This window comes from Equus caballus, chromosome 1 (assembly GCF_041296265.1).
Source record: "Equus caballus isolate H_3958 breed thoroughbred chromosome 1, TB-T2T, whole genome shotgun sequence".
NCBI lineage: Eukaryota > Metazoa > Chordata > Mammalia > Perissodactyla > Equidae > Equus > Equus caballus.
In genome coordinates, this window is record NC_091684.1 from 20,175,238 (window position 1) to 20,188,056 (window position 12,819).

Below are 12,819 nucleotides of genomic sequence, written 5' to 3' on the forward strand. Positions count from 1 at the left end.
GGGGGTTCCCGTGACCCCCTCCTTGGGTTCGATAATTTGTTGGAATGGCTCATATAACTCAGGAAAACAGTTTGCTTACTAGATTACCAGTTTGTTATAAAGGATACAAGTCAGGAAGAGCCAGATGGAAAAGATGCATAGGGCAAGGTGTGGGGAAGGGGCATGGAGCTTCCACCCACTCTGGATGTACCACCCTCCCAGCACCTCCATGTGTTCAGCAACCCGGAAGCTCTCTAAATCCTTCTAGTTAGGGTTTTTAATGGATGCTTCACTACATAAATGTGATTCATTAAATCATTGGCCATTAGTAATTGACTCAACCTCTGGAGGAGGGGTGTGTGGCTGAAAGTTCCAAGCCTCTAATCACATGGTTTGTTCCAGGGGCAGCCAGCTCCCGTGCAGCCACCTGTCGTCTCATCAGCATACAAAAAGACACTTACCCTTTCAGAGATTCCAAGGGTTTTAGGTGAGGGGGCAGAGACCAAATACATATTTCTTATTATATCACAGCCACAAGAACTATGAATTTTCCACATTCTCTCACTCAGATCTGCCCTTTCTTTCTTTCGATGCTTATTACCGTCACCATTTTGTGACAGAAAGATCCATTTGGTTCTGTATTTGCATAAATACTTCTCTCTTTGTTTTGATTTGCAGGAATTCAACAGGCATAAAAAGACTTACATTTTATCCACTTTATTCAAGCTCACTTGTTCCAACAAGAAAATTATTTTTAGAATGAAGGGCAAGAGAGAAGCTCTTTCTAAGGAGGAACCAGTGAGCTGTTTACCATACATCTCAGAATAACTTGCAGATCTCGTTAAAATGCAGATTCCTGGGTTCTATCCTTAGGGCTTCCAGGGTAGTGCCTGGAAATCTGTGTGTTTATTAAGTACCTGGAGACTTCTGATGCAGGGGTCCTGTGACCACACTTTCATGACTCTAGACTAGCGGAACAAGAGAGAGAATCCCATAAGCCACTTGCAGGACTGGCTCTTACAGTCTACTTATTTAGGACCTTTGGTCACGGTGAAAGAGTTAGTAAGTACATGTATGTAAATGCGTATTTTGTCTACATTAGGGGGCAAAACCTGGCAGCCCGTGGACTGAATTTATCTTGCAAATCTCTGTGGATCTTTTGACCTGAGCAGTATTTAATTTCTTTGAAAAGTTGCCAAATTTTTAAAAATTGTGGAGATTCACATTAAAATCCATATTTCCAGCCTCTCTTGAAGATAAAAAGATCTGACAATGCTGAGCCTACATTTTCCCATGCCAATATTTGGCTGGAGGTGGTAGATGTCCTTAGGTGGAATATGCACCCTCCATTTGACCTCTGTCCCCACTACTCCCTATTAATTACACCTAACACATTTTTCTCGTTTACGTTACCTAACATGCTTTGAATTTGTGATATATTGGATAGTCTCCCCATTCAATTGACAAGCGTGTGTGTGTGTGTGTGTATGTGTGTGTGTGTGTGGTGTATGCTGTCATTGGGAGTGGAGATCAAGCCCAAGTGAAAGAGGGTTTTTGTTTGGTCATGACATAGACATCAATGGTACCCATCAGTGGGAACCTCCGTTAATGAAAGTTTGTACAGATTTTCTCTGGGATGAACGATCCATCCCAGGACCAGGTATCCAGAAGATGCCTGCAGTAGGGAAATTGTTCTGGTCACAGGAGCTGATTTCTCTACTCAGGAGCTGACATACACAGGAAGACTGCCATCAACCAACTGTCTAAGGACAGACTTTTACACAGCCTTGAGGAAATTAAAACTAAAGCCACTTGTACCCTTCTCTGAAGTCAACAGAACACACAGAGCTAAAAGCAAGGAGCCATACACATGAATATGTGTACTCAGACATGTATTAACACAGATAGGTATCAATATGGATCCAGATGCAGATATGTGATATATCAACAATGCAGACATTTTTGGGAAAATCATCAACAAAATCATCAACATGGATGATTTGGGGAGTGGTAGAAAAATCAGTGGGAATAAGTGGCAGTTTGTGAGAGAGAAAATGAATCTAAGCACTCTGTTATGAGTAGAAACATGAAATAATAGCAAGTTTTAGAGTCAGATGGCCTTAGACTCAAATCCCTGCTCCACCCCGTATTAATTGTGTGACCTCAAGCAAGTTAGTTAACCTCTCTGAGCTCTACTCTCTCATTCTCTGAATAGCTATAAATATTTCTACCCTATAGGGTTTTTGCGAAGAGAAAATGTGACAGGGAGCGCATCTACCCAGGACCCAGCCTGTGGTTGGTGCCAATAAATGTTGTTTCTTTTCATCAAGCTGAACCTATGATAGGTGCTTGCCGTGTTCTGCATCCTGAGGCCAATACTCCCTGGTGCTCTGAAGTGGGAGCAGACCTAAAGATACCCTTTCATTTTCCAGAAGTGGATCTTGTAGATGGCTCAGAGATCTGAGGGGCCTGGAATTAGCTTGGGATGGCTTCCTACCCTTAGAGAGCTTTTCCAACTGACTTTCTCACAGTGATTTGCCTGGTATGTGCTGGATTTTGCAAGTAATGGGTCCAATGGGAACCAAATGAAGATGGCGTGATCTTGGTGCAATGAGTCAAGATCCAGGAACCACGAGATGCCTGGCTGGTTCCAGACCTCCAGTACTCCCACATCCCTGCTGCCCATTCTGTGATCCCTACTCCCAGGTGAGAAGCACTTTGTGCTGGAATCTCCACCTCAGAGGTGAGCTGTGGCCATGCCCATCACCTGTGCACACCTGGCCTGCTTGGCCTCATCCCTCCCCATGGAGAGCTTTGCCTTCCTGCTTCCAGGAGGCTCTCCCTCAGGTGGTGCTCCACCAGGGCTGTGCTCTTAGGTTGGGGCTGGACAGGTGATGAGAAGCTGGGTGGACTCTCTAGCTCTGTCACCACACTTGCTATCCCCAGTTGATGTTTTTCCCACACCATTCCACCCAGAACATCTGTTCGTATTGTTTATCAAGTGACCTCAAGGGTCTGGATGAAACATTCCTGGCCATGGGACAAACTGGGAACTTGGCCAGCCTTTTGACCTGACTCTCCCCACGTTCTCTGTTTTCTCTCCTTCCCTTGTTCTCTTCAGAGCCATCTTTTCTCTGCATCTTCAGACTTTCACATTCCCTAATCCCCTTGCACGCCCTCCGGCTATGGATGGCATCTTCCTTGCCCTGGCCTACCCTTACCTGCAGAGCCCCCTCCAAAGCTTCCTTTCCTCCCACCTGAACAATCAAGACCTCTGCTGCCCTCAGTTAAAGGTTAGGAAGAAAGCAAGCTGATCTGGTCTGAGTTTGGGAATCACGTATCTGCCCTTATGTTGTCAATGGCTGGTTTACTTGCTCCGTGCCTTTAGATAAGATACTTAATCTTTCTAAGCCTTCTGTACAAATTTTCAAAATCCAGATAATGACAATTATTAGATGGCCTAATTGCCGTTTTCTTCACAAATAATGATGGAGCTCTTTTTTACTTCTTTCTTCTTTTTTCTCCTTCAACTACACATCCTAGAAGCCAAGACTGAGCATGTACGAGAAGAATAAAGACCTGTTTTGTGTGTGCACAGCTGAAGTAGAAAGAACATAGGACTTAATTCTGGCTTCAATTCTTGGCTGGGTGATTTTTGGCGAGTTACTCAAACTTTCGTATTCTTTATGATCTCATCTTTAAAATGGCAGTAAAAATAATACCTCCCTCACGCCTAGGGCAGTGGGGAGGATTGTGATGAGAGGGAATGTGTGATGGTGCTCTATGCATCGTGAAAATCTGTGCAAATACCAGCCTCAGCCACTGCCATGAGAGTCTAACTTCTGGCTGGAGAGAAGCTCTTCAAAAGCCAGTTCTCTCACCTGCTTTGTTTCCCTGCCATAGGGCTGTGAATTTGTGGAAAAAAGGGAGTGGAGATTTGTACATGAATGTCCATAGCAGCTTTATTTGTAACAACAAAGATGTGGAAACAGTCCAAACGTCCATCAATGGATGAATGGGTAAACAAATTGTGGTACATTCTTACAGTGGAATATTATTCAGCCACAAAGGGGAATGAAGTGACCCCTGGAAGCATTGTGCTAAGTTAAAGAAGTCAGTCACAAAGGCTGCATAGTATAGGATGCCATTTATACGAAATGTCCAGAAAAGGCAAGTCCATGGGAGACACAAAGTAGATTGGTGGTTGCCAGGGGCCGGCAGAGGTGGGGATGGGGAGAAGGATGCAGGACGACAGCTCATGGGAAGGGATTTCTTTTTGGGGTGATGAAATGTTTTAAAATTGATTTCACTAATGGTTGAATAACTGTGTGACTATGTACTAGAAATCATTGAATTATACACTTAAATGGGTGAACTGTATGATATGTGAATTATATCTTAATGAGGCTGTTACATATTTTTAAAAAGGAGTGGAGTGGAGATATAACTTTGCTTTCCTCTTTTTGCCCCTAGCAGGAGCCCTTCAGGGAGTTCCCTTGCAAAAGCTTTGGCTACACTTGGCCCTCTGACCTGAGTCCACTTCTGTCCACGTGTGCTGGTTTTCTCTTGTTCCCTTTGGACTGGACCAAACCCTCTGTGACAAGCCCCCTGCACTGGCCCCTGCCATTGACTCCACTCTACCAAGGACCTCTTTAATAAACTGTTTCCTGTGCTACAACATCATTTCACGAGGGCAGGAAACTCACCTTGGTGTCTTCCAGTGATTAATGCACTCTCTAATAGAGCAGATGAAAAATAACTATTTGTTGAATGGATGGATGGTTGTTGGGGGAGGTTAGGGTAGGGGTAAGGGGGAATGACTGCTAATGGGAAGGGGTTTCTTTTTGGGATGATAAAATGTCCCAAAGTTGATTCTGCTGATGGCCAAGTGTTATTCACATAATGAAGGGGTTCCCCTCAAGTTCCTTTAAATATTGAGCTCTAATATATTAACACCATTTGAGGGTTTGTTTACATCTCCTCAGGGCCCATAAGAACCTTGTAGGGACCTGGCAGAGTTTTTCCATTTAATACTTGCAGCAACTTGGTGAGGAAGGGGCTGAGTGGCATGTTCAAAGTCATAGGTCTAGAAAGATGTAGGGCCATTATTCACTCCCGGGCCTGCTTAGCCCCCAGAACCCCCCACCCCGCTTCATGATACCTCTGTGGCCTAACAGAGCACTGATAGCCTTGCAAGGGGAGGGCAGCTGGGAGGGATGAAAAACACAGAGAAACTCAGTCACTGCCAATTAAGGACCCACAGGGAGTGCGTGTAAAGCATCTCCAACACATGAGAGCAAGTCACTAGGGTCTCCACGACCTCTTCAGGGTCACAGTCAATGAGTTGCACATCTGGTGTCAAATATGCTCACCCCTTGGTGACCCAGCCCTGCTCAGCTCCACTCAAGCCTGGCTTCCCAGCAGCAGGGAGAACCTCTTGGTAATGTGGAAGCATCCAGGCTGAGAGCTGGATACCCTATGTGATCACTCAGGATACTCAGCTGCAGGCTCTGGGCCAGGTGCCTCCACTGAGAGTGAGATTCCTGAGCTCAGAGCTTCACTCCCTAGTCAGAAAATCCCCACCAGGCAAAGCCAAGAAGGCACCACCGGCAGCATCATTAAATTATAACAAGCCCTGAAACTCACTCCAGAAGCCTGGGTCTGTTTGTCCTTGAGATCGGAAGGAAGCACGTGATTGGCTGGCTGAACTCGGCCCTGCAGGCCTTATCTCTGGCTGGTTATTATTTGATTAAAGAGGTTTCCTCCTGTGGTGTTTCAAAACTGTGCTGCTGCCTGGGGACTGTTTCTGAGGTTACTATCGGGCACCCAAAGTCCTTCAGTCTCTGGCCATAGAAACGGGCACCCTGAGGAGCTTTTTATTCACCCCACACACAGGCTGGGGCTGTCTTCTCCAGAGTCCTGATCAGCTTTGCTAATCAACTGGTTGGAAATAATTCCTCAAACAACAGACTCAAGGACACAGGTATTAATTATTCTGTACGTGTGTGTGTGTGTCTAATTTCTTAGGATGTCATAACATTAGAATTGGGGTTTGGGTGGGGTGATGGGGCAGCAAAAGTGAAAAACAGAAGAGGCAGAGAAGGTAGAGTAAGGAAGTGGAAAGAAACAGAACTCAGAATCTTGTGATTCTATGAGAAGGCAAAGCCAAGGTGTGAGTTGTTTGCGGCGGAGAGAAGTGTGAGCATGATCCTGATGAAACTTTCACGTCTGCACGCTTTTGCTCCCCATGAAATCCTTCCTGAGGTCTAGCTACTCTCTTGGCCTCCTTGTTAATCTTCCCCCTGGCTCAGAACTCCACAGCCCTGAGACGGTTTTGGATATTTTATGTGAAGTCCAATTGCTTTAGCTTGAAATATCATTAAATCTGATTTGCAAATGCTCTGCTTGATGACACCCATCCTTGTGATGTTGGCTATAGAGAAAGAAGAGTGGGGCCTAGCACCTCACTTATGAGAATTTGTCTCCCACTCTGTCTTAGGTCTGTGTTTGATGTGCATTGTCCGTTCTCATCCCCATCATATTCCCAATTCAGCAGTGTTTCCGAGCTCTGGTTGGGCTTTATAATGTCAAAGGACAGCCTCACTATGGATAAAGGCTGGGCTCCTTGTGGTGCTAGCAGGAATGAGGATAAAAGAATAGCCTCTATCTTCTCTAGTTGTTTGGTGTGGATGAAGTGGGGAGGAGCTGATGCAAAAACAAGGAAAACATTTTATTTTGGCACTAAGTGGAAAGAATGCGTTTATGGTAAAGTGGTATTAAAACTGATTTTTTTTTTCACCTATGCATTTTAGATTAAGAAAGAACCGAGGCAACTGTATTTCCTTTTTCTAGTCTTGGTGGTTATCTTAATTCCCAAATGTTTCCATCTGTGTTGTCTGAATTCTCAAGTGTTTGCATCTGGGGCCTCCTTGCTTTGTTAGCCGCAGCGGGATGGTATCATGGCTTTGTCCCACAAACATTCCACAGGATGGAGGATGCTTTTTTCTCTATTTTGTGGTTCCCTGGGGAGTTTTCTCTGCTGAGGCCCCATTGGATCTCCTGAGACTCTTCAGAATAATTGGTCTGAGAAGTTCCTCAAAATGAATCCTGCTTCCCCCTCGTAATTTTAAGGGAAATGCCAAGATGTGCCGGACAAGCCCAGAGCAGGGAGTTAGACCGCCTGGATCTGATTCTTCCGTGTTCTTTCAGGAGCATTTCCTCCCTTTACCATCCTCTGGATGGTCTGGGTCCTGCTCGCCTCTCTGGCCTCCTCCCTCGCCATTCTCCATCTCTGTCCTGCCACATAGACACTCGTCCTTTGCACGTCCCGTGGTCGACCTTATTGCTTCTTATCCTCTCTGCCTGGAGCACTCTCCACCCTGCCCTGCCCCCCATCTGGCCAAGTGAACAGATTAGTCAGGTTTCTGGGTAAAGTTCCTCTGGTACTAGGTGAGGTCCCCTGGACTTCACCTTACCGGACCACTAAGCATATTGTTTTATGATTACTGATTTCCTCATTCATTGCATCCACTTGACCAGCAGCTCTCTTAAGGCGAGGACCTTGCTCCCAGCCAGGCCCCCAGAGCCTTGCGGTCTCTGACACCCAGTAGACTCTTACTGGTAATAACGGCTGACGTTGTGATGGAGTGCCTGCCACCTGCCCAGCACTGTTCTAAGTGCTTTACCTTCTTAACTTAATCCTCACAACAAGCCTATGAGTGTCAACCCATTTAGCAGAGGAGGAAACTGTAGGTTAAGAAACAAGTTAACACACTAGATGGTGGACTTCAGAGTCCACGCTTTCTCTCCCATGCCATGTGGGGTGCCACTCTGGTGCTCAATGTGTTGATCAAAACCAAATGAATATCAAGCTAATGGTTGGAATGTGGCAGCTAGCTCTCCCACCTGCTCTGTTGGACCTGTCCACTCAGCTGAGGCTGCTGCACATGAACCGCAGTGCAGGTTGTGGGCGAGGCTTTGAGGATACAGTGGTAAGCGGGCATGGACCCGGACCTGAGATGTTTGGGTTCTGAGCTCTGTCCTCTCTATAAAGACCTGCTTTCCCTGTCAGCCTCTTGCCTTACCTTTGTAGCCAGGTTTAACCACTGATGGACTCCCATCTAAAGACAGAGAGGGGCTCCAAATCGGGAATTTGGTCCAGCCTGGAAGGAAGTGTTTAAGGAGACTGACATCAGCTAGATGTTCGCCGTAGATCAGGCGCTGTGCTAAGTGCTTTCCCTGGCATATCTCACTTATCCTCCTTGTGAGGTAAGGGGGTCAGCACCATCCTATGTTTCAGAGGAGCAAACTGAGGCTAAGAGAATGTAACTAACCTGCCCAAGCTGGTAAGTGCAAGAGCGGAGACAATTTCCGACGTGTCCAGCCTCAAAGCCTGTGCCCTTCCCACTTGCCAGAGGCTTTTGCAGACCCTTAGCTTTGGGCTCACTGCCTCCTGGTGATTGGTCCCCTCTAACACTCCTGTCAGGCAGATGTTCCTGTTTGCCTCCGCAGTTGCTGAGTGGGGCCCCTCACTGCTGTGTGGTCCTCAGCCTCATCTTCCCTGCCTGGTCCCTTGACCTAGAATGTGGCCTGGCAAGATGGAGCGCCTGCCTGGGCACTCAGGCTCTAAGCTGCCTCCAGTCTGGAGTGACCCCTAGCCTCTTCTGCTCTCTCAGGGAGTGGTCTTGGGGCATTTGGTTCTAGAACATCACAGCTGGAAAAGCCTAAACCAAGGCCCCCAGATTAAGGGAATCCGCCAAGTCTGATAATCTTTGTTAGAAAAGAGTGCAGCCTGGGGACAGGCTCATCCAGGTCCACTGCTGCATTTGGCTTTCCCATTTGTTATTTAAATGGTCTGAACCACACTTTTCTTGTCTGTAAAATGGGTGTTATACTTCTCTCATGGGGTTACTTTGAGAATAGAGATTCTGCATTCAGTAAATATTGGTATGTGCCTGCTGTGCGTGAATCACTGGGATGCAGTGGAGAATGAGGCAGAGAAAGTTCCCTGTCCCGTGGAAGTTACCGCAGAATGGGGCAAGGCGAAAGGCATTAAAAAAAAAAAAAATAATCGCACAAATAAATGGGTCATTCCCATCTGTGATGAGAACAAGAATAAAGGACCCAATTTAGATGGGGAGCTAGTCAAGAAAGGCCTCTCTGATGAACCAACAGCACGTGAGCACCTAACACGCCACCTTGACCAGGACACAGTAGCTGCTTGGTACATGCCACCCTGGCCAAGTGCCTGCAACCCTCTGGGACCCAGAGTCTGTGAGTATAAAGTGAGCAGGTGGATGGAAAGATTCCTAAGACTGAGTTGCCTGTCTCTGGTGTTTATGGTTCTCTTGACTCATAGCAAGGTAGAGCCAGATTAAATGAGGGCCTCCTGACTCCCTGTCCAGTGCTCTTCTTCCCCAGCTGTCTCTGCTGATGGGGAGAGGCTGGGCCCAAACTCAAGAAAGGCAACAGGAAGAACTGGCTGATTCTGTCTCTTAGAATCTCCATTCTCTAGGACCTCCTTCCTACTCCCCCAGCTGGATCCCAGCATCTTCCATCTCCTGGGGTCACTCCTTTCAGAGAAAGTCCCTGAGCCTCTTCCCAGGGATTGGGGACAGAAAACAAGTTCTAGTCTGTGTCCTTTCCCCCCAAGTTCCTACATGTCCAGCCTGGATGATTAACCCACCTGCGGTGGTCATCTCTGGTGGTGAAATATTCTAAGCAAGGCAGGCTGGGCGGGGAGCAGGGAGCTGAGGAATTGGGGATGGGCTCGTCATCTTCCTTGGCTGCCCATGAGTGCTCCCAAGGCTGCCCCCTTCCCACCCACTCGGCCTCCTCTCAGGAGCACCATGTTCCTTTTGCACTGCACACAGGGTCTTTTGTAAGCTCTCTGGCCAGGCCATTAGTGACAGCTCCTGTAAAGAGCTGGTTAGCATTTTTTCCAGACAAAGCCAGAAGCTCTGGGAGGTGATGGGAAGCCTAAGCCTGCAGAGAGTGGTGAAAGGAAATGATCAGTCCCAGGCTCCTGAAAGAATGGTGATGTCAGCATCTTTAATTCTTTCCCACCTTCCCCGTGGGGGACCCTGCTCCCTTGACCTCTGGAGGCATATCAATTCTCTCTCCATCTCTTCTTCCCAACCTGGGGCTCACTCTTGCCTTGCTTTCAGCTATCTATTAGCCAATCCCCACCTATTGCTTGCTGGCCACAGGGCTTAGTGGGACCTCTCAGGGACATCAGTGTTTTAGCCAGTGACTCCTGAAGGGAGAAATCATGGTAGGAAGGTAAGCAGCAGGGTTGATACTTCAAGGCACACAACTGTCTTCACCTGAATTCAGGATTTGAAAACCCCTGTTTGGTGGGAGAGTCATGGAGGATTGGATGTTGAGACAGGAACAGAGAGGCCATGCAGTAAACAATATGCTAGACCAAGAGCAATTCCAACGAGACTTTGAATAACAAGTTGTACCCCAAGGCAAATTCCCCCTAATAGGTCATACGAGGAAAATGGCAGGATATTTGCAATGGGAAGCCCATCTTGACCATTCACTTCCCAGAACCCACAGCCTTGCTAATCCCACCAAGGTGGAGCCCGGTTCTCCAGCCATGAGCAGCATTTCAGATATATAATGGGGCTCCTAGTTGTCATGCTGAGCCAGCGCTAATGAAAACACCCCATCATTGCTCCTGGGCTCTCAAGCAGCAGGGGACAGGAGCGCTGCATGTCTCCCCCTCCCCCCCACCACCTCAGTGCACTTAGTGAGCTTTGCATTTGGCATTCACCCAGTGCCCCATGGGGCTGGTGGGAACTTTAGCTGAGGCTGGCTCTGTGTATTGGGCTTCAACATGCTGCCAGGAATCAAGCTGGCTAAAAAACCACCCAACATGAGTCTTGAAAGAAAGCAACATCCATTTTCCTGTGGGCTGGACTTTCTCTGCAGGGAAGGGGTGGTTGCTGTGGAGCTCAACCCTGGGGGCTGCTTGTGACAATGTGGCTGACCTTTTCTTTGAGTTAATTCCTAAAAGTGACTATAAGGAACAAGGGCCTGGGAAAGTTGAAAACCTTGGGACTGAGCGCTCTTCTGGGACTGGGCAATGGGAAATCCAGGGGCACGAAGCAGCAAGCAGGCAGGAGGCTGGCTGCTCTCCACCCAACCTTGCTCCTGTTCAGACAGCCACAGGGACAATGGGAGAGGAGATGGGCCTTTGCTTAGCAGTCCCCTGGCACCTCCCTGGGGAAGCAGCAGTCCTGACCCCCATCACGTAGGATGGAGGTAGAGCCCCCTCTACTATACCAGCCAGAAATGGCACACATGATTGGGTAACAGAAAATGTGCCTTCTAATCCTCAGATTGTTTGGGTCCATGAGGCAGCACTGTGTGTCCCTGGTGCTTTGCCATTGTTCCTTTGAATGCCCCCTTGCTACGCCACCAGCCCTCCCCCACATCTAATTAGCTCTGTGACTCAGGGCAACAAGGCACAGTTACTGCTCTCAAGGAACTCAAAGCCCAGTGGAAGAGACGGATAATTAAACAGGCAAGTTAGTGTAGCATTACAGCATAGAGAGTGCCACCAGAGAGCAGAGTGGCTGATTCTAAGGGCAACTCCTATCCCCCTAATTTTACCCCCTCACCCCTCCCTGTCCTTGCCCAAGAATACCTTCTCCATTCAAGCTGGGTCTCAAACCTAATTCTCCAGCTAACTCCAGTGGCTACTCATAGCACCCACATTCCTGATTGCAGATGGGTGCTGGTTTGCGATGTTTCCTCCAGTCTAGGGTGATGTAAGAACTAAGGACAAAGCAGCAACTCTTTAATATAGCTGCAGTATTCAATTCGAGGAACTTCCTCTTGTTCTGAGAGTTTATCCCTTCTTCCTGTTGGGATGTTAAAACATTCCTTCTTTTATCAAATGATGGTGTTTGTAGATTTCCAATTTATGTTGAGTTTTACATTATGATTAGGCAGAATAAAAAAGTTAGCATTCCTTTGTTTACTGCACTGTCATAACTCAAAGCCTGGGAAGCATTGCCCCACAATCTGCTCATCACTGAGGTTAACACCCATGTCCAAACGCAAGAAGGAGCCCCTGGAGTGTCTTTCTTAGTGTCTGATTTCCCAGTCTGGAGCGGAGTGGCAGAGCTGATGTATTCAAATTCTACTCACTTCCCCAAGACACTTAGCTGGCTGTGGCAGCCAAACCGTTAAGTAGACACTACTGTTTTCTTGGCGTCCCAGGCTCCTGTATGTTTAATGCCTTGAGTATCCAGTTTCTGGGCCAAACTCATGAAAATCTAAAGGGGAATTATCCATCTCAAAAAGCAGTTGCAATGGAAATAAAAGCCCTTAGTACTCAGTGTTATCAAGATGTTTAATTTTTCATTGAAATTTCAAGATAAAAGTTGATCTTCAGTGTTGTGTTAACCCAGATCTCCAGCTTCCGCTGAGATCCAGTTTAGAGCCTGCTAGAAAAGATGCCAGTACCCTGGTTTGGGGTAACCTTTTAGGGGCTCTTCATCCACTTAAGTTAGGGGATTTTGGGGTTAAAGGATCTACTCTGGTTGAATGAAGTCCCATACTGCATCTGGTTATCCCGTCATTTTAGATATGGTCCAGAGCATTGGAAGTCCCCCATGTAGTTTGATGGATAGAAGAAAATGTCCATCAGGCAAACTAAGTCCCAAAATGTAAATGGTAAAGTCCAAGTTCTTGGTCTGTAGTTGAACGTTTCTGTGTTAAAAGTTGTTTAAAATAGTGAGTCACGCTAGGCTTAGATATTTAGCTGTAAGGAGAGCTTTGTTTTATCCATTTTGCAGTGTTGGCCTTGCTCTATGATGGCAATTG

General features: G+C 47.1%; 1 protein-coding gene across 9 annotated transcripts in view; it reads left to right on the forward strand.

Moving 5' to 3' along the window:
- Positions 1 to 5,621: 5,621 nt before the first annotated feature.
- The window catches only part of GPAM (glycerol-3-phosphate acyltransferase, mitochondrial), a 59,605-nt gene continuing 52,407 nt past the window's right edge, over positions 5,622 to 12,819 (forward strand). For 2 of the 9 annotated variants that reach the window (XM_023639409.2, XM_023639412.2), the window contains exon 1: positions 5,732 to 5,962. The gene's annotated coding sequence lies outside the window, so the exon portion shown is untranslated. Of the gene's footprint in view, positions 5,963 to 9,874; positions 10,015 to 12,819 lie in introns of those variants that run through there. The other 7 variants (XM_070220655.1, XM_014733267.3, XM_070220663.1 and 4 more) reach the window with 7 other exon arrangements.